This window comes from Hippocampus zosterae, chromosome 10, assembly GCF_025434085.1.
Source record: "Hippocampus zosterae strain Florida chromosome 10, ASM2543408v3, whole genome shotgun sequence".
In the NCBI taxonomy this organism is placed as follows: domain Eukaryota; kingdom Metazoa; phylum Chordata; class Actinopteri; order Syngnathiformes; family Syngnathidae; genus Hippocampus; species Hippocampus zosterae.
The window spans coordinates 6,907,498-6,934,102 of NC_067460.1; positions in this window are offsets into that span (position 1 = coordinate 6,907,498).

Here is a 26,605-nt window from a genome sequence, read left to right on the forward strand (position 1 = left end):
AATTGTCCCTAGATGTGAGTGTGAGCGCAAATGATTGTTCATCGCTATGTGCCCTATGATTGGTCCTGCCTACTGCCCAAAGACTGCATATATAGTTTATCCATCCATCCATCCATCCATCCATCATCTACCGCTTATCCGGGGCCGGGTCGCGGGGGCAACAGCTTTAGCAGGGAAGCCCAGACTTCCCTCTCCCTAGCTACTTCTTCCAGCTCTCCCCGGGGGATCCCGAGTCGTTCCCAGGCAAGCTGGGTGACATAGTCTCTCCAGCGTGTCCTGGGTCTTCCTCGGGGTCTTCTCCCGGTGGGACATGACCGGAACACCTCACCGCGGAGGCGCTCAGGAGGCATCCGAATCAGATGCCCAAGCCACCTCATCTGGCTCCTCTCGATGTGGAGGAGAAGCGGCTCGACTCTGAGCCCCTCCCGGATGACTGAGCTTCTCACCTTATCTCTAAGGGAGAGCCCGGACACCCTGCGGAGAAAACTCATTTCAGCCGCTTATATCCGGGATCTCGTTCTTTCGGTCACGACCCATAGCTCGTGACCATAGGTGAGGGTTGGGACGTAGATCGACCGGTAAATTGAGAGCTTCGCCCTTTGGCTCAGCTCCTTATTCACCATGACAGACCGATACAACGTCCGCATCACAGCAGACGCTGCACCGATCCGCCTGTCGATCTCTCGCTCCCTCCTGCCCTCACTCGTGAACAAGACCCCAAGATACTTAAACTCCTCCACTTGGGGCAAGATCTCCCCCCCGACCCGGAGGGGGCACTCCACCCTTTTCCGACTGAGGACCATGGTTTCAGATTTGGAGGTGCTGATTTTCATCCCAACCGCTTCACACTCGGCTGCGAAACGCTCCAGTGAGAGTTGGAGAGCCCCGTTTGAAGGAGCCAACAGCACCGATGCAATACTGAGGCCCCCAAAACGGACCACCTCAACGCTTCGGCTGCGAATAGAAATTCTGTCCATAAAAGTTATGAACAGAATCGGCAACAAAGGGCAGCCTTGGCGGAGTCCTACCCCCACTGGAAACGATTCCGACTTACTGCCGGCAATGCGAACCAAACTCTGACATCGGTGGTATAGTGACCGAACAGCCCGTATCAGGGGGTTCGGTACCCCATACCCACGAAGCACCCCCCACAGAACTCCCCGAGGGACACGGTCAAACGCCTTCTCCAAGTCCACAAAACACATGTAGACTGGTTGGGCGAATATATAGTTTATTTTGGACTAATTTTGGTACGGTATATTGTTTGATTGTACTTTGTTTGCAGTTTGGGTGCTTTTTGTGTTTATTGTTGTAATTTTCATTCATTCATTCATTCATCTTCCGAGCCGCTTGATCCTCACTAGGGTCGCGGGGGGTGCTGGAGCCTATCGCAGCTGTCTTCGGGCAGTAGGCAGGGGACACCCTGAATCGGTTGCCAGCCTATCGCAGGGCACACAGAAACGAACAACCTTTCACACTCACACTCACACCTAGGGACAATTTAGAGTGTTCAATCAGCCTGCCACGCATGTTTTTGGAATGTGGGAGGAAACCGGAGCACCCGGAGAAAACCCACGCAGGCCCGGGGAGAACATGCAAACTCCACACAGGGAGGCCGGAGCTGGAATCGAACCCGGTACCTCTGCACTGTAAAGCCGACGTGCTAACCACTGGACTACCGGGCCGCACTGTTGTAATTTTGATTAGTATTATTATGTTTGGTTCCAAGGAACCAAACATAATAATAATAAACCAAACAATTTTAATATATTTTGGCACTGTCCATCCCTTTTAAAGGCGGACGGTTTTCACCCCAACAAATTAGGCAGCAGAATACTGGCAGCAAATGTCCAGCATGCTGTCCACCACTCCACAAGCTGACTAATCACGAATCATACACCTGCACCTTCCCCTTCCTCCACTTTACCAACACCCGGCACTTCAGCTTGCCATAGTCCCCCCTACAGGCCCCGGTTGTCACTGTCTCATCCTGATCCTGCCGCCATCTACCCCATTCAATCCATCATTACAGCCAGACACCCTCACTACTATAATAACAAGAGAAAATATTTTAAAATATCAAATACCAACCTCCACCCACTCCCCCAATCCTCACTGTCCCCCACACACACCACAAAATCCTCAAACCGGCACTCGTCTTACATGAATTCATAACTGACAATAACCTGGATTTCCTCTTTATCACCGAAACCTGACACAAACACCTGGACTACTTCTCACTCAACCAAGCCACCCCACCTGGTTACACCTACATCGACAAACCCCGCCTCACCGGCCGAGGTGGTAGGGTGGCATCAGTCCATAAAATAGAGTTTAAAATCAGCACTATATCCACCTCACCCACTGAGTCCTTTGAACACATCACCTTCAAATTCCCTGGTCCCTCCCCCCTGGTCATTGCTGTCATTTACCATCCCACAAAATTCAACCCATCATTTTTATCAGACTTCTCAGATTTTTCCACACAGCTTTCACCCATCTCACCTTTCACTCTACTCCTTGGTGACTTTAACTTCCACATCGACAACACTAACTGCAAACATGTCTCTGAATTTCTTGACAACACTAACTGCAAACATGTCTCTGAATTTCTTGACCTTTTGGACTGCCTTAACTTCACTCAACATGTCAACTTCCCCACCCACACCCACGGTCACACTCTGGACTTGGTCTATTCCACCGGTCTCACCATTGAAAAACTCTCTAGCACCAACCTCAACATTTCCGATCACCTGGCTATCACTCTGGACCTCCACCTTCCTGCCCCCATTCCCAAGGTAAAGCGCACCATATCATTCAGAAACCTCAAATCCGTTTCCCCAACTGACTTCTCTACCTCCGTCCTCAACCACTTGTCCATACTATCTCCTCCACTGTCCCATGACCCCACTGTTCTCACCAACTACTACAACAGCACTCTCTCCTCCTGTCTTAATCAACTCGCCCCTATCAAAACCAAATCTGTCTCCTTCACTCGCTCAGCCCCCTGGTACACCCCAGAACTCCGCAAACTTAAAACCCGAAAACGCCAGCTAGAAAAACTTCTAAAAAATCTGTTTTAACTGTTCATCTCTTCGCCTACGCCGTTCACCTTAAGTTATACAAGATCGCACTCCACTCCAGCCGTTCCACCTACTACTCCAACCTTATCCACACCGACTCCAACAACCAAAAGGTTCTCTTCTCTACCGTCAACAAACTCCTCAAACCCAGCGACAATATTTCAACCTCTTTCACCGTGCAATTCATTCCTATCCCACTTTCCATCCAAAATCGACATCTTCTACAGTTCACTCACCACCTCACCTGTCCCCCCTCCCTTCCTACCAGCATCCATCACTCCAACTACTTCACCTCTCTCTGAATTCACACCTGTCTCCATAGCCGAACTCACCAATATCATATCAACAATGAATTCTTCCTGCACCTGCACACTGGATCCCATCCCATCTTCCTTCGTCAAGCACTTCTTTCCCACCATCTCCCACCTTGTCATGAACATTGTCAACTCCTCCCTCAACTTTGCTTATGTCCCCTCCTCACTAAAACTGGCTGCCATAACCCCCATCATCAAAAAACCCGGACTCAACCCTGACATCATGAGCAACTTTCGACCCATCTCCAACCTCCCCTTTCTGTCCAAAGTCATAGAACGTGCCGTCGCATCTCAAATTAAAACCTACCTAAACAACAACCAACTGTTTGAACAATTTCAATCTGGATTCCGCACACAACACAGCACTGAAACAGCCCTCCTTAAAATCACCAATGACCACCTCCTCGCCACTGACTCCGGCCTACTCTCCATCCTCATCCTTCTTGACCTTACAGCTGCCTTTGACATCATCAACAATTCCATTCTACTCTCTCGCCTACAATCCCTAAACATCACCGACAAAGTCTTTACCTGGCTTCACTCATATCTCACAGACAGGAAACAATTCATACACATAAACAACTGCTCTTCCTACACTGCCCCACCGTCCCAAGGTGTCCCCCAGGGTTCTGTGCTTGGTCCTCTTCTCTTCATTCTCTACCTTTTACCCCTCGGCCAAATCATTCGTCATCATGGTCTCCAGTTCCACTGCTACGCTGATGATGTCCAATTGTACATATCCACCAAATCATTTACCCCAACAACCCACTCCACCCTGTCTAACTGTCTTTTAGATGTCAAATCCTGATTGCAAACAAACTTTCTAACTCTTAACTGTACTAAATCTCAACTGCTTATAATCGGTCCTCGGTCCCTCACCCAAACAACCACCAACTTTACCCTCGCTATAGATAACTTCACCCTGTCCCCCTCCTCTTACTGTCGCAACCTCGGTGTCCTTTTTGATAATAACCTCTCTTTCGACCAACACATCACCCAAATCACCAAAACTGCTTTCTTCCACCTCAAAAACATTTCTCGTCTCCGCCCATCACTTTCTTTAAACGCTGCTCAAACCCTCATCCACGCCTACTCACCCCCACCCGCACTCGTGATCACATCACCCCGTCCTTAAAAACCTCCACTGGCTCCACGTTCCCCAGCGTATTCAATTTAAACTGCTCCTACTCACCTATAAAGCCCTTCACAATCAGGCCCCCTCCTATCTTTCTGACCTTCTTTACCAATACACTCCTTCCCGCAATCTCCGCTCCTCAAACACAAACCTCCTCGCCATCCCCGTGACCAAGCTCAAAACCTGGGGGGACCGAGCTTTCTCTGTCGCCACCCCCACCCTCTGGAACGCTCTACCGCAACACATCCGCAACTGTACTGACCTCCAATCCTTCAAATCATCCCTTAAATCTCACCTGTTCCGCAATGCTTTTAATACCTTTTAATCTCTTTTACCCATTTTGTTTTGTGTTCATCTAAATGTGCTTTTGTAAATTATGTATGCTTGTTTTATGTGCACATTTTTATCCTGTGTTTTAAGCTCTTGTAAAGTGTATTTGAGTGTGATGAAAAGCGCTTTCAAATAAATGTATTATTATTATTATTTTGTAAACTTCTGTTGAGGGGATGTTTCATGGCAGGCCAAATTAGTTGAGAGACAAGAGCGGCCCTGTGTTGCTTTGTTTAGCTTTAGTTAGCTGTGTTGACTCTGGACCTTGTCTGGGTTTCATTCGGGTGGGGGGAGTCCTCTGTAGCCTTAACAGCAAGTCTCAAGATGGGGCTGGTGGTATTCTGTTTTAGATGGCAGTGAACATGGTGGAGCTTCTATTTTCTCCTTTCCCTACATTTGCTCTGGAGCTCATTCACAAATTCGTCCTCCGGTATAAAATGCATAAGACTCTACGATATGAGCTGAGATAACACAAATATACAGTATGTTTATTTTTCACTGACCAGTGCACCTGGCTTTTATGTCAGACCTAATGTCCATTTTCAGTCCATTACACCAGTCCACTGGGAAGGCCAAACCAAATTAAAACTCTCTACGCCACTGATTTTATCATTAAAATTTATATTGTCCTCCCTGCACCCCACCTGTCTTTCATATGGTCAGATATTACCGACCACAAACACAAACTGAGGGACTTTTTGGTATACTTGAGCATACATCTGAAGGTACTGTACCTAAATGAGCATGCAGTGAGAAAATGGCAAAAATAATGTACATGAGAATTAAGAATGAAAAGTGCCTTATGCCGCCATCAGGCTATCTAAATGAAGCCTGATTTTGAGCTGACAAATGTTTCGCAGATAAACGTAGCGTCCAGTAACCGATTTTGAGTGTCTTGACAGGTCACATTCCGTGCAATGTGACGCCTGTACCAGCACAGATTTTGATTGGGAGGAATGTCGGCGCCATTGACTGTCGGTGCTGGATAGACCTGGGGCGCTTGTGTTTTTTGCGCCAGTAATGGGCAGCATTTTTCACAACCCCGATTTGTTCAGTGGACAGTTGGCGTTGGTGCGGCTGGATGGATGGCCGCTGAAGTTGAGGATGAGGAGAGAGGAGCGTTGGCGAAGAGCGCCGATGCGTATTTGGAACCGTGAGTTGCCGCTTGGAATTGAAATGGATTTCCATGGGACAGGAGAAGTGAACCAATCTCTTTTTCCGTCAATGGATGCTACAGCTTCTTGTCGACTTTGAAACTTAGCTTGTAGCCGACGTGTGCACATTTTGAGCATGACGTCTCTGATCCACTGGTTAAAGGACACTTTGATTCTCTCCTCTTTCATCTCAAACCGCTTCAAACAACAAAGCGTGTGACGGAAAAGTGGTTAGGACTGCACGACTGTCCGTGTTTTATGTTATGTGTTGTGTTTATTATTTTACTTTGTTAACTGTTTTGTAAAGCGCTTTGTTACAGCTGCCGCTGTTGTGAAAGCGCTATATAAATCAGCATGTATTGTATTGTATTGTATTGTATTGTATTGTATTGTATTGTATTGTATTGTATTGTACTCAAAGAAAACTACGTCGTCCTTTGATCGCTTCTTCAGCATTGACCAATAGAACGATGGTGCTCTCCTGTTCATGACGAGAGCATGGATCTGGTGCACACATTCACAATGCAGTGTACAAGATTTAAAAAGTGACTTGAACAAAACGTTAAATCCTGGAAAGTATACATAGCATTTCATCTCATGCTACGTTTGCTAACTGGAAAGCTAGTTGCTGATTTGCAAAGGTGGTGTCACGAAACAAATGTGTGACCTCAAGTGATTTTTGAAGAGACCATTCCGCACTCTCCCCACCATTCAGGAATGAATGGGTCCAAAGCCTTTTTTTTTTCTTCTTTTCGTGAACAGAGATGCGACACACATGAACATAATGCCTCCGTGGACAGTCACTTGTCCACCTCCCCGACAGACCTGCGGCGGGGGGATTGAATCTTGACGGAAGCATGCAACAACTGGGCAGGGTCTGGTCGGTGTGACATCTCACCCACTTCAATACACAGCAGTATATTCATCTGGTAGTCTAACCGTTGTTAGAGACAAAAAGGCTGTGTGGTTTGACGAGGCCTTTTATCTGTACCCTCACTTTCAGCACGGCTATTCTATTGTGGAATGGCGCTGATTGCCACTGTATTTCGTACATTCCACTGATAGACGTGTGCGTGTGTGTGTGTGTGTGTGTGTGTGTGTGTGTGTGTGTGTGTGTGTGTGTCGGGTAATTTACACAGCAGGTATTGCCTTTGCTAATGTAAAAGAGAGAATGGCTGGTCATTTAGTTGATATACAGTAGCATCACACCAGGTTTCATGCCACGCTGTTTCCCGTACAAAATCAATACTCTGAAGTGAAAGCACGCACACAGTGTAAGGAAAGTGGACAGGAACGGAATAGATATACTAATGTTGGAGCCCTAAGTCCTTGCTGGTGGTAATCACAGACATAAAAAGGGATAATTGCACTGCTTTTTCTGTAGACAGGACCACTGTGAGAAGAGAGCTGATATTTGTGATAGTTTGCTGCATTTGCGTTTGCCAATTGCTAGCCATTTTCACACGCATTCTCCTCAACATGGAAGAATTCCTTTGAAGGGGCAAATTGTGCACTTATTCGAATGAGAGAACATGATTTGCAATAACTTCTGCATTCTCATCTGTGTCTGTGGACTTATGTGTGTGTGATGTATTTAGACAGGGAATATGTTTGGCATAGTTTGGCATAGTTCCATGAAAAGCTAAGGTACTAGCAAAAGCACTTTGGGAGAAAAAAACAAGTGTGTTTTTTTCATGGGTCACAATCAAATTCAAGCTATGGAGATACAAAGGTATGAGATACATTTCAGCGCGAGGAGTTGAAATGGGCAGTGGAGGAAAATACACACAAAGCATCCAGCTGTGGGTTGGAATGCAAGTCCACTTGATGCCCATGGAAATATAAGTGTTGTCATTCTTTATGCATTTGAGAAAAGAACAAGAGGTTGCGTGCGTGTCTTCAAGAAGAGAAAAACAGATGAGAAGACTTTTATACGCATTACCGGTATATTATAAACATATACACATAGCGCTGCCTATGCAGCTCACATTCAGCTGGAATTAGGAATTAATCTGTCCGAAGCTTGGCATATTGCTGTACAAATTTAAATCTTCAGCTCAAACTGCATATTTCCTGTGATAGAAGAAATTATTAATACTAATAATTTCATTTGTCAATGTGTACAATTAGGTTGGTGTTGTGCAGCCCTAGTATTAAATGTGGTAAGTTTGAGCACTCAAACTTACCAGATGCCTCTTTTTTTTGTCACATCCCGTGTTTGTCAGCAGGGGGCAGGCTTCCTGCTTGCCGCCTGCACACCTGCCACCCATTGGTGGATAATTACACATGCTTTATTTGGGCGCTCTGGCAGTCGACTCACTGCCGGAGTATTCCACGCCGTGCCAATACTCTCGCCCATTCCTTCTCGATTTATTCATTGACTTAAAGCCTAGTGGCTGTTATTGCGCGCCTTTATACCCTCTCGTGTGAGATTATATCGTTCACCTAAATATTCTCCTTGCTATTTTTTCCGCAAGCGTTTTCTGTTGTCTCCTGATTTATTCCTGGTCCTTATTTTGACCAGCGCCTTCTGTTGTTCGTTTAGACGGGTATTTTGTGTTTGCACAGATTTTGTTTGGGAGGAATGTCGGCGCCAGACAGACCTGGGATGCTTGTGTTTTTTGCGCCTGTAATGGGCAGCATTTTTCACAACCCCGTCTTGTTCAGTGGAGATGCGGATGGCTGCTGAGGTTGAGGATGAGGAGACAAGAGCGTTGGCGCAGAGCGCCGATGCGTATTTGGAACCGAGAGTCGCCGCTTGGAATTGAAATGGATTTCCATGAACTGAACCAATCTTTTTTCATCAATGAATGCTACAGCTTCTTGTTGACTTTGAAACTTTGTAGCCGACGTGTGCACATTTTGAGCAGGACATCTCTGATCCACTGGCTAAAGGACACCTTGATTCTCTCCTCTTTCATCTCAAACTGCTTCAAACAACAAAGCGTGTGACGGAAAAACGGTTAGGACTGCACGACTGTCCGTGTTTTATGTTATGTGTTGTGTTTATCATTTTACTTTATGTTAACTGCTTTGTTAAGCGCTTTGTTACAGCTGCCGCTGTTGTGAAAGTGCTATATAAATCAGCATGTATTGTATTGTATTGTATTGTATATTAAATCTCCTTTTTTCTCTGACAAACATTTTTTCTGTGTCTGCTATTTCGGGAATCCACTTCCAGTTATTGTTGTGCACGAAGCGATCATTCTGTCGCTTCGGGTGCAAAGTGACATTTTTAAAGTAAAATAATTTCGTCTTACCTATATATTTAATATACCGTGTTATAAAATTCCCAATTATAGTATCAGCTTGGTGTCTGGGATCATAACTGCATGTCTGATATTTAAAACAAACCAATCCATGTCAAAATTGGTAAAGAGCTGAACGAATGATGCTGAATTAATTGGAATGAAGCACATTTACATCAAAGCAAGTGAATGAAAGAGCTTGACGGACTTACGATTCAAGATGGTGGCCAAATGTACAAGTCCTCAACCAGCCGAGGCTTTTCTCTGTCTGTGGGCTACTTCTAAGCATTGCGCCAATGGAATAAAACAAAACCACATGCTGGGAATGGTTCGGTACATTCTGGGCTCCAGTGTGCACTTTGAGTCGCTTTTCTGGCTATCAGAGTGACTAAATATGTCACAGGCATGAATTAAATATATTAACCAGACGGTTGAACTTCAGCATGTGCAGTGCATGTGTGATAAAACATGTATATTTGTGAGACAAACAGCAAAGTCTGTTGTGTGAGTACAAGTGTCAACTACCTCAGTCAGTAACGAATGTGTACATGGTCAGCGGAAGCGCGGCCATGCGATGCTTCACTTCCTGCCAATGATTTTGAATAGGACATGCGCACATTTTAGTGATGAATATTGATACTTGTTAATGGAAAGCACGAACCAGAGAACTAAAGCATAATTTAAAGTAATCATGTTATTTTTTCACAATTTTTAAAATGTTTTAACTATTCCCATTTAGAGAACGTCAAGCAGGGAGCGTTGCAATTGGGTGCCTCACTTGCCTCGACAAACCCTCAAGTCCTCAGCTGTGCTGAAAACAAAACGTGCATTAATTTTCCGATCTGCCTTATCCTCACAAAGGTCGTGGGGGTTGGCTGATTTTGGATTGTATTTTTGTGCATAAAGAATTTTACTTTGCCTCTACTGTGTCCTGTCTGCTCCATGGCTGCAAATTCTGCTCCTTCCTTCACAGTCTGATGTCTCATGGCAGTTCTTTTTTTTACACGCATTGAATCCTGCAATGTTTAATAATTTATCAATTTTTACAAATAAGAAGCTTCATGCCACCAATAATTAGGGCCAATCCCAATTCTAACCCTAGTACTTGTTTCACCTCTTAGCCCACGGTTCACAAGAATGAATGGGTGTCCCATTTCTCAGTGTGTTTTTGGTGTCACATCAGGAAGCGGTGAAAGCTCCGATATGTAGCCTGAGTGATCTAGCGAGGTGCGGCATGACGTGAGACCAAGTCCTCTTGCGTGACATCCCAAAAACAAAGAAGAAGCAAAAGTCCTGGATATGAGCTGCTCATTTCCACTGTGTGTGTGTGTGTGTGTGTCCGAGGTAAGACTGTTGTGAAATGGCACTAACGAAAAAGACTTGCTTTGTAAAATACTTTAAATATTGGAAAATACCATCTGTGTAATTTACTTTCATACAAAGCCGACATGCTTGTTTTTAAATACGGTCAATTTCCTTGTACCTCACCCTGACCCGTGATGGGATGAATCCACTCGTGGGATTCGCATGAGTAGCGAAAATAATGACAGCTGAAACTGTGAGCAACTTAAGACAACTTGTCTTTAAACAGAAATTCTAATCTTACAAATTATGTGGATAATGCTCACCTTTTTGAGTGTGGTTACCAGCAATTGGGGACTGTATAATACAAAGAAAGGTACAGAGAAAAAAAAATACTTTGGGCAATTTATATTGGACCATATATATACATATATATATATATATATATATGAATGAATGAATGAATGAATGAATGAATGGTCAACACAGACCCTCTGATTAGGAAGGGGCGGAAAACTGAGGTATTTTGGAGTTCAGGGGTCACTCCTTAAAACCTTCTATGACCCTGTGGTGGCCTCAGCCATTCATTATGGCACAGTCTGCTGGTCAGGCAGCTTCTCAGCCTGGGACAGAGAGAGACTGGACAGACTAGTCAGGAGGGCCAGCTCTGTCCTGTGCTGCTCCCTCGACACTCTGGAGGAGGTGGGCAAGAGTAGGATGCTAGCCAAGCTAAAAGCTATGATGGACAGACCCGCCCACCCTCTCCAGGCCACCCTGACAGCACTGGGCAGCTCCTTCAGCCAGAGACTGATACACCAGCGCTGCAAGAAGGAGAAGTACCGCCGCTCATTCTTGCCGACTGCTGTCAGGCTATTGAATAGACAGACCTGAAAACCTGGACTCACCCCCCCTCACCCATTCTGAATGTGTTTATTTTTATAAACGCGGATGGTTGTTCGTCTCTGTGTGCCCTGCGATTGGCTGGCAACTGATTCAGGGTGTCCTCGCCTACTGCCCAAAGTCGGCTGGGATAGGCTCCAGCACCCCCCACGACCCTAGTGAGGATCAAGCGGTTCGGAAAATGGATGGATGGAGACAAATATATAGTATAATAATAATAATATTCAGGGGCACTACTAAATTGCACACAAAATTACGGTGTTATATTTTAACTTGTGAGACAAGACTGATTTTTAAAAATAAATATGTTCACTTCATACACAAGCCTATTGTATGTGATGGGAGCGCACTTACTAATGGAACACATCTTGATGGCGCAGGGACCTACGCAAGGATCCTGTTTGTTGATTATTTAAGGTTTGCATTCGACACAGGTCTCCTCTCTTCCAAAATTCTCCAGCTAAGATTGTATCTAGCCATCTGCCAGTGGACCCAAGCTTCCTGATGCGCAGGGCACAGCAGGTGAGGCTAGTGGGGGGAGGCAATATCTTCACCATCCACCATCACCACCAAAGCCCCCAAGGATGCGTCCCCTCTCTGCTGCCCCTCTTTCCTCTGCACCACAGGTGTAAAACTCAGGGGCTATTATCTTGCATGTTTTCCATCTCGCCCTGCTGCAACTCACTTGGTTTAAATGATCAGCATCGTTTCAGGCTCCTGCAGAGCTAGCTGGTGAGCTGACCACTCGAATCAGGTGTCATGCAGCAGGCAGAGATGGAAAACATGCATGAAAGCGGCCCTTGAGGACCGGAGTTTGACATCTTCGCTCTGCGCAAATGACTGGAACAGCTGTCAAACTCCTGAAGATTGCAGACAACACCACAGTCAACGGCCTCACCAACGACGTTGACAAGTCTGCAAGTCGACAGGAAGTAGAGCGGCTGTTACTCTGGTGCCATCAACACAACTTAGAGCTGAACACGATCAAGACTGTAGAGATAATTGAGGGCTTCAAGAAACATCCACAGCTGCCACTCAGACCGTCTCACTGCCCTCTGTCGTCAGTTGAGAACAACTCAACATCAATTCCATCCATGCAGAAGTCACTGAATCAGTTCTGTGTTCATCCATTACAGTTTGGTTCAGTGCGGCCACAAAAAGGACAACATCCGACTGCAATGGACAGTTGGGACTGCTGAATAGGTGAAAAAAAAAATCAATGGGCAAGCAAAGTTCTCTCTGACTCTCCACATCCTGGTCACCACCTCTTCTAGTTCCTTCCCTCAAGTATGTGCTAGCAAACTATGTACATGAAAAGCAGCAGACATTCCCAAAGCTTCTTCTCCCTTGCCAATATTCCACACAAGTGCTCAAGCACTTTCTGTATCTGCCAAATTTGTCATTGTATCCTCATGAATGCACTACTTTTCATTTTAAATCGTTCAACGATTCTCTACATCAAATCCACAACTGTCATTATATTGTTATATTATTTCACTAACGATCACTTTATTTTTACTTGACTCTCCACATCATTGGCATTGTTTGGTACTACAGTACTATGGGTACATTACGTAAAGACCGTATGTGTCATGTCCCAATTTTTTTTTTTTTAAATAGTTGCTTGTTACCACAATACTTGTGAGCGTCATACTTCTGGAGCCAAATTTCTTGTATGTTTTATATACACAATACTTAGCCAATAAAAATAGCAATTTACAGTCTTGGAGATGAAAGCCCTCCGGATTTTTCCAGAATTTTGGATTTTCAAATTTTCATGACGTTTACCTCCAGAAAATTGAGGAAAAATTCCCTACAATTAATATTAGTTGACAACATTGATCGAACACACGTTTGAGTTTGTTATTTTGCTTTCATGAGCGTAGCCATGTTGAGGAACGAACATTAGTAACAGTAATACCCCTCCCCTTGAATTCTCATGGTCTCATCAAATCTCGGAGATCTCGACATTTTGGCGAGAACGGAAGCCACAAAGCGTGCACGTGTGCACACAAAAGGCAGATTAATCATTGAATATTAATTTTTGAATAGTGTTTTGTGTAAAGTAATTAATGCGTGATCGTCCAGGTATGGCCCCAGCGCAATGTTCAAAGAGGTAGCCAGGCAAGCTGACATACGTGCAATTGACGCGAGTGTTAGGAACATGTTCAAGTGGTCATGGCTTGAGCGGCGATTTCTTGTCTGACTACATCAGAAAGGTCAACGATCCTGGTAAGTTAGTTTAAATCATATATATAACATATATATATATATATATATATATATATATATATATATATATAATGTATTTTTATTTTTATTTTCAGGAAGTCCACTTCCATCTCTAAGTTTGCGATTAACTGAACCTGCCTGTTTTTGTAAAGTAGGAGAAAACCTCCGTCTCCATTTATTATGGTTGTTGATCATATTTTATTATATTAATGGTTATAGAATATCGGTAAAAAAAACTGCCCAAAAAGCATTATACAATTCATAAGAGCATTTTACTGAGTGAAATAAGTACTTGATGCCCTACAACTCAATCTGAATTCTGGCTTGCCCAGATTGGCTGGTGCCCATATGGCTCTGCACGATCAACCAATTTTCAATTCTCCTGATCTCAACTCATTAAATGTAAGAAGCACACCTGTTGGAAGAATACATTTCTTCCCTTCCAATCTCTATACCTCAAGAGCTGTCAGGCGATACCAGGGACGGTATAATAAGTATTGGTGGCATTATTATAAAGTCAAAGGGACAAATTGACCATGAGTTGCAGTCAGTCTGGAGCTCCATGCAGTCTTGCATCATGGCGTGAAAATAATCATGACCAAGGAAAGGGACCGGCCTCAAATTACACAGCAAGGCATAGTCAATTATCATAAGGTAACTGGGATTTCAGTAACCAAGAGGGGCATGATATGGGGCTGGGGGTGGGTGGTGGGGAGAGAATGTTTGTTTATCATTCACTCATTAAGACAAGAAGGAAGAAAGGAAGATTGGTTAGGAGGAAAAGAGAGAAAAGGAAGATAGGGTGTGTTGGAACACGAAGAGTAGTCAACGTTTGTGTAGCAATTGACAGTGAGTTAAAGGTATTATATTATTATTATAAAAGAGGTTCTGGAGTAATTTGAATGAGGTTATCAAGAGATAATTTAGAGGGGAGAGATTGGAGTTTGGAGCAGACCTCAGTAGGCATGTGGGTGAAGGGACGTCGGTGATTGGGACTGGGTGAAGGACAGGTGGAACATTAGGGAAAGAAACTGCGTTTTGCATTGGGAATGAATGAAAATTCACTGAAGATTGGGTTGACACAAACAGTGCTGAAGGAGACAGGTGGAAAGATGCTTGATATCTCTTCTTGTCCATTTACTACACCTTACAAGGTCAGACCTGTCGAGGCCAGAGCCCGTATCTCTCCAGATCTCCAGTAACCACCATGAGCCTATCAGTTTTGTAAACACACTCTGTCCTGGTTTAAGACTCAAAACCCTCTTAGTGACTGGACACACCCTAAAATGCCTTTGTTGTTGTTGTTGTCAAAATTGTTAAAAATCTTGCAAAATTCTCATTAGTTTCTCCAGTGCTCCTCCAAACATGAGTAGAATGTGGGACAGTTACTCCCAAGACTCCCAGAGATCCATGTCTTTGTCAAAACAAAGAAGTGTGAGTTCCATGTTGCCAAGAAGTTTATAAACGGCATGAATAAATAGTCACTACATTCCGGACAGTTGCGTGCCGGGCAGTGCGTTTGAAGCAAATACTTGGCTATTTAACCCATTTCGCCAAGGGCCGCTGAAGAGAAATTTTGCCACCGGTGAGTCGGCGACATCCAAGTGGTATCAAGAATGTACTTATTAGGTCAGGCGCAGGCGTAAAACAAGCAGGGGCACAGTCAAATAAAGTTAAAAGCAAATGACAGTCGCAATGTGATGAAATCAAAACAATGTGGGACAATATCATTGCGGTCTAAAACAGCCATCTTCCTTTACTGGCCAGGACCGACACAAAAAAGGAGTAGGCTTAGTGAATGGGGAGCAAGGAAGTTGGACTCTCTGGTGAGTGGATTGACTGACACCAGTTGAGTGATCAACCAAGATATCATTTTAGCAACCAATGCAACCACATGTCACTTGAATGACTAGTTATGTTCAAACTTTATTTATTTTCGTCTACCCTGCTTGAAGCAATGTAGTGGCCACGGCAAACAAACGTGAGCCATTTCACGTTTGGTCTGAACCTAGCATGACGCCTCTGTGTTTGTGTGCAGGATTGGCGATAGGCATGCCAGAGCAGGGCCCCAGGTGCAAGCAATCACTTCATAACTGGCTGCAATCTAGCAGGAAAGCAATCCCGATGCTCTAGTGCTTATATAGCGTTTCTATATAAATAAAGATGTATTGTATTTTCTTTGTACAAGATACTAAAAACTCATTAGACTGTACTCAAACCACTTGAAAACATTCTCAGTGTTTTGTGCAGTTACATGTTGAGAAATGTTTTTTTGAAATGATGGACTATTTCCTCAAACAAGAGTTTTTCACAAAGTGGTGAACCTTGCCCCATCTTTGTCCAATTTGTCTGTTCACCTGTGAAATGTTCTAAACATGTTCTCTTTCAGCATTCATCAACTTCACAAATCTTTTGTTGCCTCTATCCCAGCTTTGTGGTGGTCAAATTCAAAATGAGAAAATACTTGAGGAACAAAACAACAACAATGTTAATCACTTTGAACAAAGATTAAATACATATTTTATCAACTTCATTGAATATGACTTTTTTTACGCTCATTTTGACAAGCAAGTGGCTCAAAAACATCAATGACCTGAAATTTATTGTATTGTAGTATTAGTGTTGGCACAAAATATAGGCAAAAGTTGTGACAAGATCAGACCGCACGCCGCTCTGTTTTGTCAATCCCTGATACTGACATTCACTTTAGATCAAGGGTAGGGAACTCCGGTTCCTCGAGAGCCATACCCGGCCTGTTTTCGATCCCTCCCTACTGCAACACACCTGATTCAATTGTTCATGATTGTTTTAGGCCTACAGAACTTGCTGATGAGCTGATCATTGGAATCAGTGTGTTGAACTCGAGTGGGATCTAAAACAGGTAGGATATGGCTCTCGAAGAACCGGAGTTCCCTACCCCTGCTTTAGATGGCCTGAATGGATATCATTGGCTTCCCTCAGAAAAATAATGTGGGAGAAACATTTGATGTTTTTTTTAGTAGGTGGTGCTGAAATGCTTGGGGGTGCAAATGGTTTATACCTGCATGCAGCCTACAGTAACTGACCTCATTCTGAGTGGGAAGAGCACAGACCCTGGCCTCCAAATCTCATTTGGCAATGGGACATGAGGGGTGATTTTCTGACGGGGGGGAAATGTGAGTAGTAGATGAGTGGGTGGATCACAGCATAAGGGTTATGGTGGAGCCCAGGAGAAAAGAAGCAATGGAAGGAAAATCCTGGGGGTGCATGGGGGGGGGGGGTGAATGAAAGTAAGTGGGTGCGGGGAGTTGAAAGCAAAAATGGTAGAAGAGTCGGTGAAGAAGCAAAGGGTGATTACAAGAGGCATCATATTGGATGGATTGAAAGAGTAAATAGAGGTGAAGGATGGATAAGAAGGGAAATACTGGCTAGTGTTTCTCAGGACAGGCAGCGAGATGTGTCACGCTGTGTGCAAAAAGGTGAACGAAAGAGTTTCTTGTCACAGAGGAAAGTAAGAAGGAATTATGTGGAAAGAATTGGAGAGAATGTAGTGTGAAGAAAAAGATAGGAAGTGGCGAATGGGAGAAGAAAGTGTATTAGGGAAGAGAAGACTGAGGAGAAATGTGTCTGTGTTGGTTGGTGCACGCAAGTGTGACTGATTTGGCCGAAGCAGCCATAAAAGGTTCGTCTAATACATCGCGTGGCAAGATCGGAGGGTAGAAATTTCAGAAAAAGGAATTTACGATTAGTTGAAGGGAGGAGGGTGACAAAAAGTTCCAAGGAATTGAATTGAAAAAAACCTTCTGCAGCTAACTTTTGTTGTGTCAAATCCAAGTCCATCTTTTATTACTTTTCCTGCTTTTTTTTTCCTCTTTTGCCTTGCATTTTCTTCTTTTTTTATACAAACCAATGCCCAAATATGCAGCTGTGATGTTTTTTTGTAGTTTGTTTTTACATTACCAGGGGTGTCAAACGTCGGTCCTCGAGGGACGGATGACTGCATGTTTTCCCATCTCCCCCTGCTGCAACTCAATGGATTCAAATAAGCAGGATCATTAGCAGGCTTCTGCAGGCAGGAAAGCGGCCCACAAGGAGCGGAGTTTCAGACCCCCACATTAGACCATGCAACAATTATATTTACACAATCATTATGATCATTGATAATCAAAGGCACTTAATTTTCCAGAGGAGTTCAAAGAAACTAGTCAGCTTTTCATCATGGGTTAACTACAAAAGAAAAAAAGAAAACTGGAACCCTGTAAAATTAACCAACACGCCTGTGTAGAGGTTCTCCTCACTTTTTGCTGATGGATTGAGGAGCCGACGATGAGAAGAAAGGAGCATCAGCGCAGAGCGCCGATGTGTATGTGGAACTGGGAGTCACAGCTTGGAATTGAAGTGGATTTACATGGGACAGGAGAAGAGAGCCAATCTATCTTTTTCGTTAATGGATGCTTCAGCTTCTTGTTGCTTTCAAACTTAGCTTGTAGCAGACGTGCACATTGCAGCATGACGTCTTTGATCCACTGGTGAAAAGGACACTTTGATTCGCTCCTCTTTCATCCATAACTGCTTCGGACAACAAATTGTATGCAAGAAAATGGTTAAGAGTGCACGATTGTCTGTGTCTCATGTGTTGTTTTGTATTATTTTGTCATTTTCTTTGTTAACTTTTCTTTTGATGGCGGCGCGGACACCCGGAGCGGCTCCTCCTGTTTTGATTTGAGAGGGAAGAAATTTCATCTGTGCTGTATGTTTCACATACAGTACATTTGACAATAAAGTTTATCCAATCCAATCCAAACACAGCGCTCTATAAAAAGTAAATGGCTGGCATTTGTACATTTTTTTTCAAATTCAAATTGTTTAAAATTATTAGCCTATTCATTTCAAATGAACTTTCTAGTATCATTGGATGTCGAAATTAAGAAAAATCAATACCTTTTGCATTTTGATATTTTCAACAGTCAAAAAAAATTATATGCACCTTGTCATTCTTGTTGCCTTCACTTGCTTCAACCAAAACATATTAAATTGCATATTAATGAAACCAATCGGTCATGTAGCCCTTGTGACAATGGGCCCTATTTTAGTAGATTGCAGCGCATGCACATAATATAAAAACAGGCTGTTTGCATAAATCATCAAGTTCACACAGATCATTAAAAATACATTGAAATTTAAATCTTACAGATGACTTACACATATACTCAGTACATATAGCTGAACACCCAAAAGCTTGCTTCTCTTATACAGTGAATGCTACAGGAGAAAAAAAATATGTAAAAATGTTCTACATCTCTGCTATTGTGATGAAAACCATTGAATCTGAGTTCTGAGATTCTTCTGTAAATATTTATTCATACAGTTAAGAAAATATTCATGTTCTTCAAAAAAAATAGGGGGGGAGGATCAAAATACATACATTGATGGCAACAGGGCGGCCCGGTAGTCCAGTGGTTAGCACGACGGCTTCACAGTGCAGAGGGACCGGGTTCGATTCCAGCTCCGGCCTCCCTGTGTGGAGTTTGCATGTTCTCCCCGGGCCTGCGTGGGTTTTCTCCGGGTGCTCCGGTTTCCTCCCACATTCCAAAAACATGCATGGTAGGCTGATTGGAGGCTCTAAATTGTCCCTAGGTGTGAATGTGAGCGTGGATGGTTGTTCGTCTCTGTGTGCCCTGCGATTGGCTGGCAACTGATCCAGGGTGTCCCCCGCCTACTGCCCGAAGACGGCTGGGATAGGCTCCAGCACCCCCCGCGACCCTAGTGAGGATTAAGCGGTTCAGAAAATGGATGGATGGGATGGATGGATGGTAGATCATCAATTATCATTTATCAACAGAAAAGGCTTCCTATTCTCCGTGGCTCCGGTTAGTCCTCGATAGCATGTACGCATTTGGTGAGGGAATATATCATTAGGCTGAGGCGCTCTGGTTGGGCTTGCTGAATGCCGAAAACATGACTTGCCATGTAGAATATTTGCTTGCTGTGTTAATTCAATGTCAGCATCGCCTCCTATTTACTGTGGCACTGCATGCAAAAAGACGTTTGTTTTACAGGCCTTGATATAAGTGCAGCCAGAGACTAGCATGGCACAGGCTTGTCAAAAAGACCAAACAAGTGGCTTTCCAGATGTCTATGAGATGGATGGCCCACTGCCAGGAAAAGCAACTCAAATGAAATTTTTTACCATTGGTTATAACATCAGGAAATGAATGTAGTCTAGTACGATACTGTACAGTCAGAGAGTGTATATTAGGGGATTTCAGCGGATGAGACATCCATCCATTTTCCGATCCGCTTTATCCTCACAAGGGTCGCTGTGCTGGACCCTATCCCAGCTGTCTTTGGGCAGTAGGCTGAGGACACTCTGAACTGATTGCCAGCCAATGGCAGGGCACACAGAGACAAACAAGCATCCACACTCACAATCACACCCAGGGACAATTTAGAGTGTGAATCAGCCTGCCATGAATGTTTGTGGAATGTGGGAGGAAACCGGAGCACCCGGAGAAAACCCATGCAGGTACGAGGAGAACATATAAACTCCACACAGGAAGGCCGGAGCCAGGGCAGATGAGACAAAACGTTTTGTTTGACCGGTTGCATTGTTAGATATTAACACTAGGCTTTTCTCTTGGAGTTTTGAAAGAGAGCACACGTTGGGATTAGATGGAAGACAGAGGGAATGTAAGAACAAAAGCGTAGGGATGAATGACAGATGGAGGGATGGTGTAAAAGACGCCATCAGTCAGAGAATTAAAAGGCTACGATTAGGCAGAATGGAAAGCAGTCTGTTAAACACTTTTCTTTGTCAGCCGCTGCTGCCAGCAAGCCACTCTCCTGTTTGTTTGTGTCAAGGCCGATATGCTGCACACAGAGGGCGGGAAGAGAGGCACAACAAGGTGATAATTGGCTCATTAATCAACCGGGCAAAAATGGTTTGATATTGTCATTGATTTACACACGCTGCACTTTTCTTTCTTTTACTCTTTTTTTTCTGACAAATTCTGCTCCGGAGGGCAGTTCCCCTATCAGAGACTCCATTGCGGTCAGGTGACAATGCATATTTTCTGTACCTATAGGAACTGTCTTGCTTTCTTTTCCTCTTCAACAATAGATTTTTGTCCTAATCTGAAGCTAAATTGTTTACGGGTGACCTGAAATTAAGAAAAAAATTGTAGTCACTAAATTGATAGCTTCACAATACATCCAGCCAAAGGGCCGCCCCTTTGGCTGGATGTATTGTGGGGGGGGGGGGGGGGGGGGGCAAGAATTTGGAGTGATGTTCAAAGGTAGGAAGTATGGCATCCAAAAAAAAAACCCAAAACATTATTTGGTTCGGTTCTGAACCTGACAGAATTATGCCATTTCTCAGGCAACTGTCGTGTGTCTGCATTATGAAGTAAAGTGAGTACTGCTCTTGACTACCTCTTAATGTTCGTAAATTATTTTAATCATTAGCCCTCAGCCCTCATGATTTGACATTGGAAGTGTTGGAGCAGCACAGACAGTCAGCTACTTTTAAAGTGTTCTATTTGTGTCTCTCTTGACTCTTCTTTGTAAGCCATTTAGGCTTTAATAAACTGTGTGTGTCAAGCTAAATTGATTCAGTGAAGCAAATGATTTGATGAGAGGTCAGTCCACAAATCTTCCTGGATTAATGTGAAGCTAATGGCAAATGACAACAGAATCAAGAGAAACACCTGACAACCAGGATCCATCTACAAGGTCATAAAAGTCGTCTGAGTGAAAACAAAAGTTTTTGATTGAATTAGACTGTAGTCGGTGTGACATTTGACAACGTAATGGTAAATCTTTGTATGGAAATCATGATTTGACATTGTTTACTTAACCCTTAGATGCATGAGTGACTGGCCCCTACTCTTCCATAGGTGGGTGAAAAATGACCCATAATACAATCAATGCTTTTTTAATGACATTTTTGTCATTTTGGTTAAGAATAATCACGAAAGAAAAAAAAATTACCCAGAACAGCAATAGAAAAATGTGAACATCCATTTTGTGTGTGTGTGTGTGTCTGTCTGTCTGTCTGTCTGTCTGTCTGTCTGTCTGTCTGTCTGTCTGTATGCATTGCCTGTTTTGCCTTTCTGGCAGTGATCATTGCACACAGGTACATTGCATTTCCCACACCTATTGCTGACTTTGCGATCGTTGTTACTTGGGCAGATCTGACACCTTTTTCACTTTGGTTGGCCCTTTCTTTCCTGTGTCTTAGTGGTGGCTTTTGTCACCCCGCACCTTTTCATTGCTTCAATAATCGGGATTTGCAGTTGGGTGCAGCTTTCCAGTCGACTCCTCATGTGTGGTGTGACAAGCTCCTTTGACAGCTCTTTGAGGAACAGTCGTGCATTGGTGATGCCACTCTTGAAATCTGGGTGCTGAGCCATGAAAAAGGTGTAGACATTTAGGGTGCCGATGTCAATTATGTTGTACCATTGCACCATGGGCCACCTCTGTGTTTGTCGCTTGCATGGGTAGTTGCCAACCATCTGGTCAATGGTGTCTACACCTCCATTTGTCTCGTTGTAAAATGTGATCACTTCTGTTTTTTTCTTTTTTCTATGTTCATCCACTGCTTTGTCGTGGTGCATCGTGCTCAGGAGCACAACAGCTTTTCCTTTCTTTCTGACATAGCTGACCATGGTAAGGCTGTCATTGAATCCAAACTCTGTGCTGTAAACCTCCCTGGACTTGGAAAGCTTCATCAGAGTAGGGATGTCTGGCTTGTTCTGACATGGAGTCCCCACAATAGTGAGCTCCTTTTCCAGGAGATGCTGCGCGAGTGGCACACTGGTGAAAAAGTTATCCATGGTGATGTTGCGACCGGTGTTTCTAAATCTACCACACAGCTGCTGGACAATATTTTCTCCCAGATCCTTCTGAACATCTTCCCCTGGTTGTCTCCCTGTGTAAACTATACTATATATTGCATAGGGGATGCGTGCATCACATACCCAGAAGATCTTTAGGCCATACTTGGCAAGCTTGCTTGGCATGTACTGTAGAAACTTGCACCTTCCCCTGAATGGCACAAGCTGTTCATCGACAGTGACACAATCACTGGGGATGAATCGCTGTCTGCAGTTGACCAGGAACAGGTACCATACATAGCGAAAGACTTCCATATGATCTGTTTCCAGGCGGAAGGCCAATTTGTAGATAAATCATAGTCATGAACGACACACAAACAATTTTATATGAAGATAATACTTAGACGTATCAGCTCTTACAGTGTAAAATAATTTTCCTGAGGGGTTCATTTCTGATAGTATAGTCTGCCCAGTCCGCAGTCAATGTATTGCTGACAGCCAAAGTCGATTCGAATCAGTGGTTTCCATTGGACTCCATAGAAAATGTACACGGGTCACTTTTGACCCATTTATGGAAACTTTGGGTAGCAATACAAAAACTGAAATTTCTTAAAATGTATAAAATGTAAGTGAAAATTGTGAATGACATTATATAAGAAACATGTTTTTTGAGGAATACCTGGAATATGAAATTATAATAAATTTTCAGTCCGAAGATATTTCAAGAAAAAAACCTCACCGGGTCATTTTTGACCCACATATGCATCTAAGGGTTAAAGCCTATTTATATGAAGAAATCAAGTGCTCCCATTTTCTAACTGAAAAGTGGCTGATAAAGAAATGATTTTTAAAAAAAGCAAGAAAAAGAAATATATTAGGATGAGTATGCGTTTATATATTCACATTGTATTAATCTATAATTTGTTGTTCTTGAATATATCTTTTTAATGCCTTTTGTTCGTATTGTTACCCACTTTGGCTGGTTGAAGAATCTACATGTGGTAACGGTTAGTTTCAAGTAATAGATAAAAATAAATTGGATGTTTAAAAAATTCGATATGGAGATTTAAAGTCTTAAGGACTTAACGTCTCTCATTTTTATTACTTAACATTGTGGACAAAGTGTATGAAAATAAGTGATTAGGTGACAAAGTGCATCATTAGCTTATTAGTTTTGAGCTAACCTGTAGCGAAACCAGCACAAAGTTGAGCAGAATACGTACGGTTTTATTTTCAGCCCGAATTGCATTGACTACGTGAAGAAAAACGAAACAAAACCAATCATTTCTAAGATCTTTCTTTAATGAGTATATTTCTCTCTTAATTGAATGTATTCATGCATGAAAGCAAGTTATGTCGCAATATTATAATGAGGGAGTTAAACATCACTGTATTGGTAACCCGTGCAACGCAGTTGAATTTCTACCACATTGCCTTCAATATTCGGGTTGAGGTCAAAACTCTGGTTTTGAAACATTTGGAATAAGTCGTTCACATGCGTGAGCAGTTATCCATTGTCATTGTGATCAATTAGAATACCTCCATTTAAGCCACAATGCATGGACAATGTCGAGTTCCAAATAGCTGCCATTTTTGCGTTTTAATATCTACCGACAGTCATGTCTTTCACCTCTCCAAAATTGTGTGTCTCTCTCACTTTCCCCATGTTTGATTACTTTTGTGTATTTCCAGTGTGTTGGGCGGCAGACGTCAAGCATCCAAGTAGTTCCTGAACTCAAAAGGCTTAAGATTCCGTACGGGCAGAGCATGCATAGAGCGCTAACCAAACATCTGCCTCATACAGGTTGTTTGTGAAACCTGCCTGATTTGAAATTTTAATTTTGCACTCCCGACCTCGAACTAAATGACTCGAATCATGATTTTTATTTTTTATTTTTCACCTCAGCTGCATGTAATCGATCACGACATAGCGATGCTGTTTTGGTCTCTCATACTCTCTCACTTGTGTTTGCACTGTGGTTGAGAGGAAAGAAATTTCACCTGTGCTGTATGTTGCACATAGAGCACATTTGACAATAAAGTTGACTTGACTTGACTTCCCTCACTGTAGTTTATGTTTTTGTGCTGCATGTCTGTCACCTCGACCTTGCCCTTCGACTTAGTGTGGGCACACCAAGACTCCAACAAATCTTCACCAATCACTTGAATGTTTAAAAGAAAACAAATAAAGACTGGCTCTATGAAACTGTTTTTTTTTTCTCACAATCGATGGATTATCATGGCCAACCTATTAGTCGTGGTCCATACCAGAACAAATTTTGGCACATCTATTGAATTTGACAAGACCAACAGCCGCGACACACTGCCCGACTGAAATGTACGGTGTGTGTGTGTGTGTGAGTTTGGCAACTATTCTTCATGAGGGACTAGCCTTGGCCACTGTTTTTGCGGTGATTCAGTATTTGAATCACAGTTACACAATGCGGCTACATCACAAATTACAACCTATCAAAATACACTTCAGCTTTCACACATTTTTTTTTTTTTTGTGTGTGTGTGTTTTAAAAAAGCAGGACCCAGCCGGTCCCCGCATCAGCACATGACAAAATTCGATACAAAGAGTAAACATACACACATATATATATATTTAAAAAAAATCCTCATCTCACCCCTCGGGTGGTGTCCGTCCCTCTTTCATCTCTGGTCCTCTACCAGAGGCCAGGAAGCTTGAGGGTTCTGCGCAGTATCCTTGCTGTTCCCAGCACTGCACATTTCTGGACTGAGATGTCCGATGTTGTTCCCTGGATCTGTTGCAACCACTCATCTAGTTTGGGGGTCACTGCCCCGAGCGCGCCGACCACCACAGGCGCGACTGTCACCTTTACCTTCCAGGCTCTCTCCAGCTCCTCTCTGAGCCCTTGGTATTTCTCGAGATTCTCATGTTCCTTCTTCCTGATGTTTCAATCACTTGGGACCGCTACATCCACTACAACGGCTTTCCTCTGCCCTTTATCTATGATCACGATATCTGGTTGGTTCGCCATTACCATCTTGTCAGTCTGGATCTGGTAGTCCCACAGGATCTTCGCTCTGTCATTCTCCACCACCTTCGGAGGTGTTTCCCATTTTGAACTTGGGGTTTCCAGTCCATACTCCGCACAGATGTTTCGGTAGACGATGCCAGCCACCTGGTTATGGCGTTCCATGTTGGCTTTCCCTGCCAGCATCTTACACCCTGCAGTTATGTGTTGGATCGTCTCAGGTGCCTCTTTGCACAACCTACACCTTGGGTCTTGTGGTATATCTGGGCCTCGATGGCTCTGGTGCTCAAGACATGCTCCTGAGCAGCCAGGATGAGTGCCTCTGTGCTGTCCTTCAGGCCAGCCCTCTCTAGCCACTGATAGGACTTCTTGAGATCAGCCACTTCAGTTATGGTCCGGTGGTACATCCCGTGTAGGGACTTGTCCTCCCATGATGGTCCCTCTTCCAGCACCTCATCTTCTGTTCCCCATTGTCTGAGACATTCTCTGAGTACGTCATCCGTTGGAGCCTTCTCCTTGATGTATTCATGGAGCTTGGATGTTTCATCCTGGAAAGTGGCTCTCACACTCACTAGTCCCCGGCCTCCTTCCTTTCGGCTTGCGTACAGTCTCAGGGTGCTGGATTTGGGATGGAATCCTGCATGCATGGTTAGGAGCTTTCGGGTCTTAACGTCCGTGGTCTGAATCTCTTCCTTTGGCCACCTTATTATTCCTGCAGGGTATCTGATCACTGGCAGGGCATAGCTGTTTATTGCCCGGGTCTTATTCTTGCCATTGAGCTGGCTTCTTAGGACTTGCCTCACTCGCTGGAGGTATTTGGCCGTAGCCGCTTTCCTTGTTGCCAGTTCGAGGTTGCCATTGGCTTGTGGTGTACCAAGGTACTTGTAGCTGTCCTCAATGTCTGCTATTGTTCCTTCAGGGAGTGAGACCCCTTCAGTGCTGACTACCTTTCCTCTACTAGTCACCATCCGACTACATTTCTAAAGCCCGAATGACATCCTGATGTCACTGCTGTAGATCTGGTTGTGTGGATCAGGGAATCTATGTCCCTTTCGCTCTTAGCATACAGCTATATGTCATCCATGTAGAGGA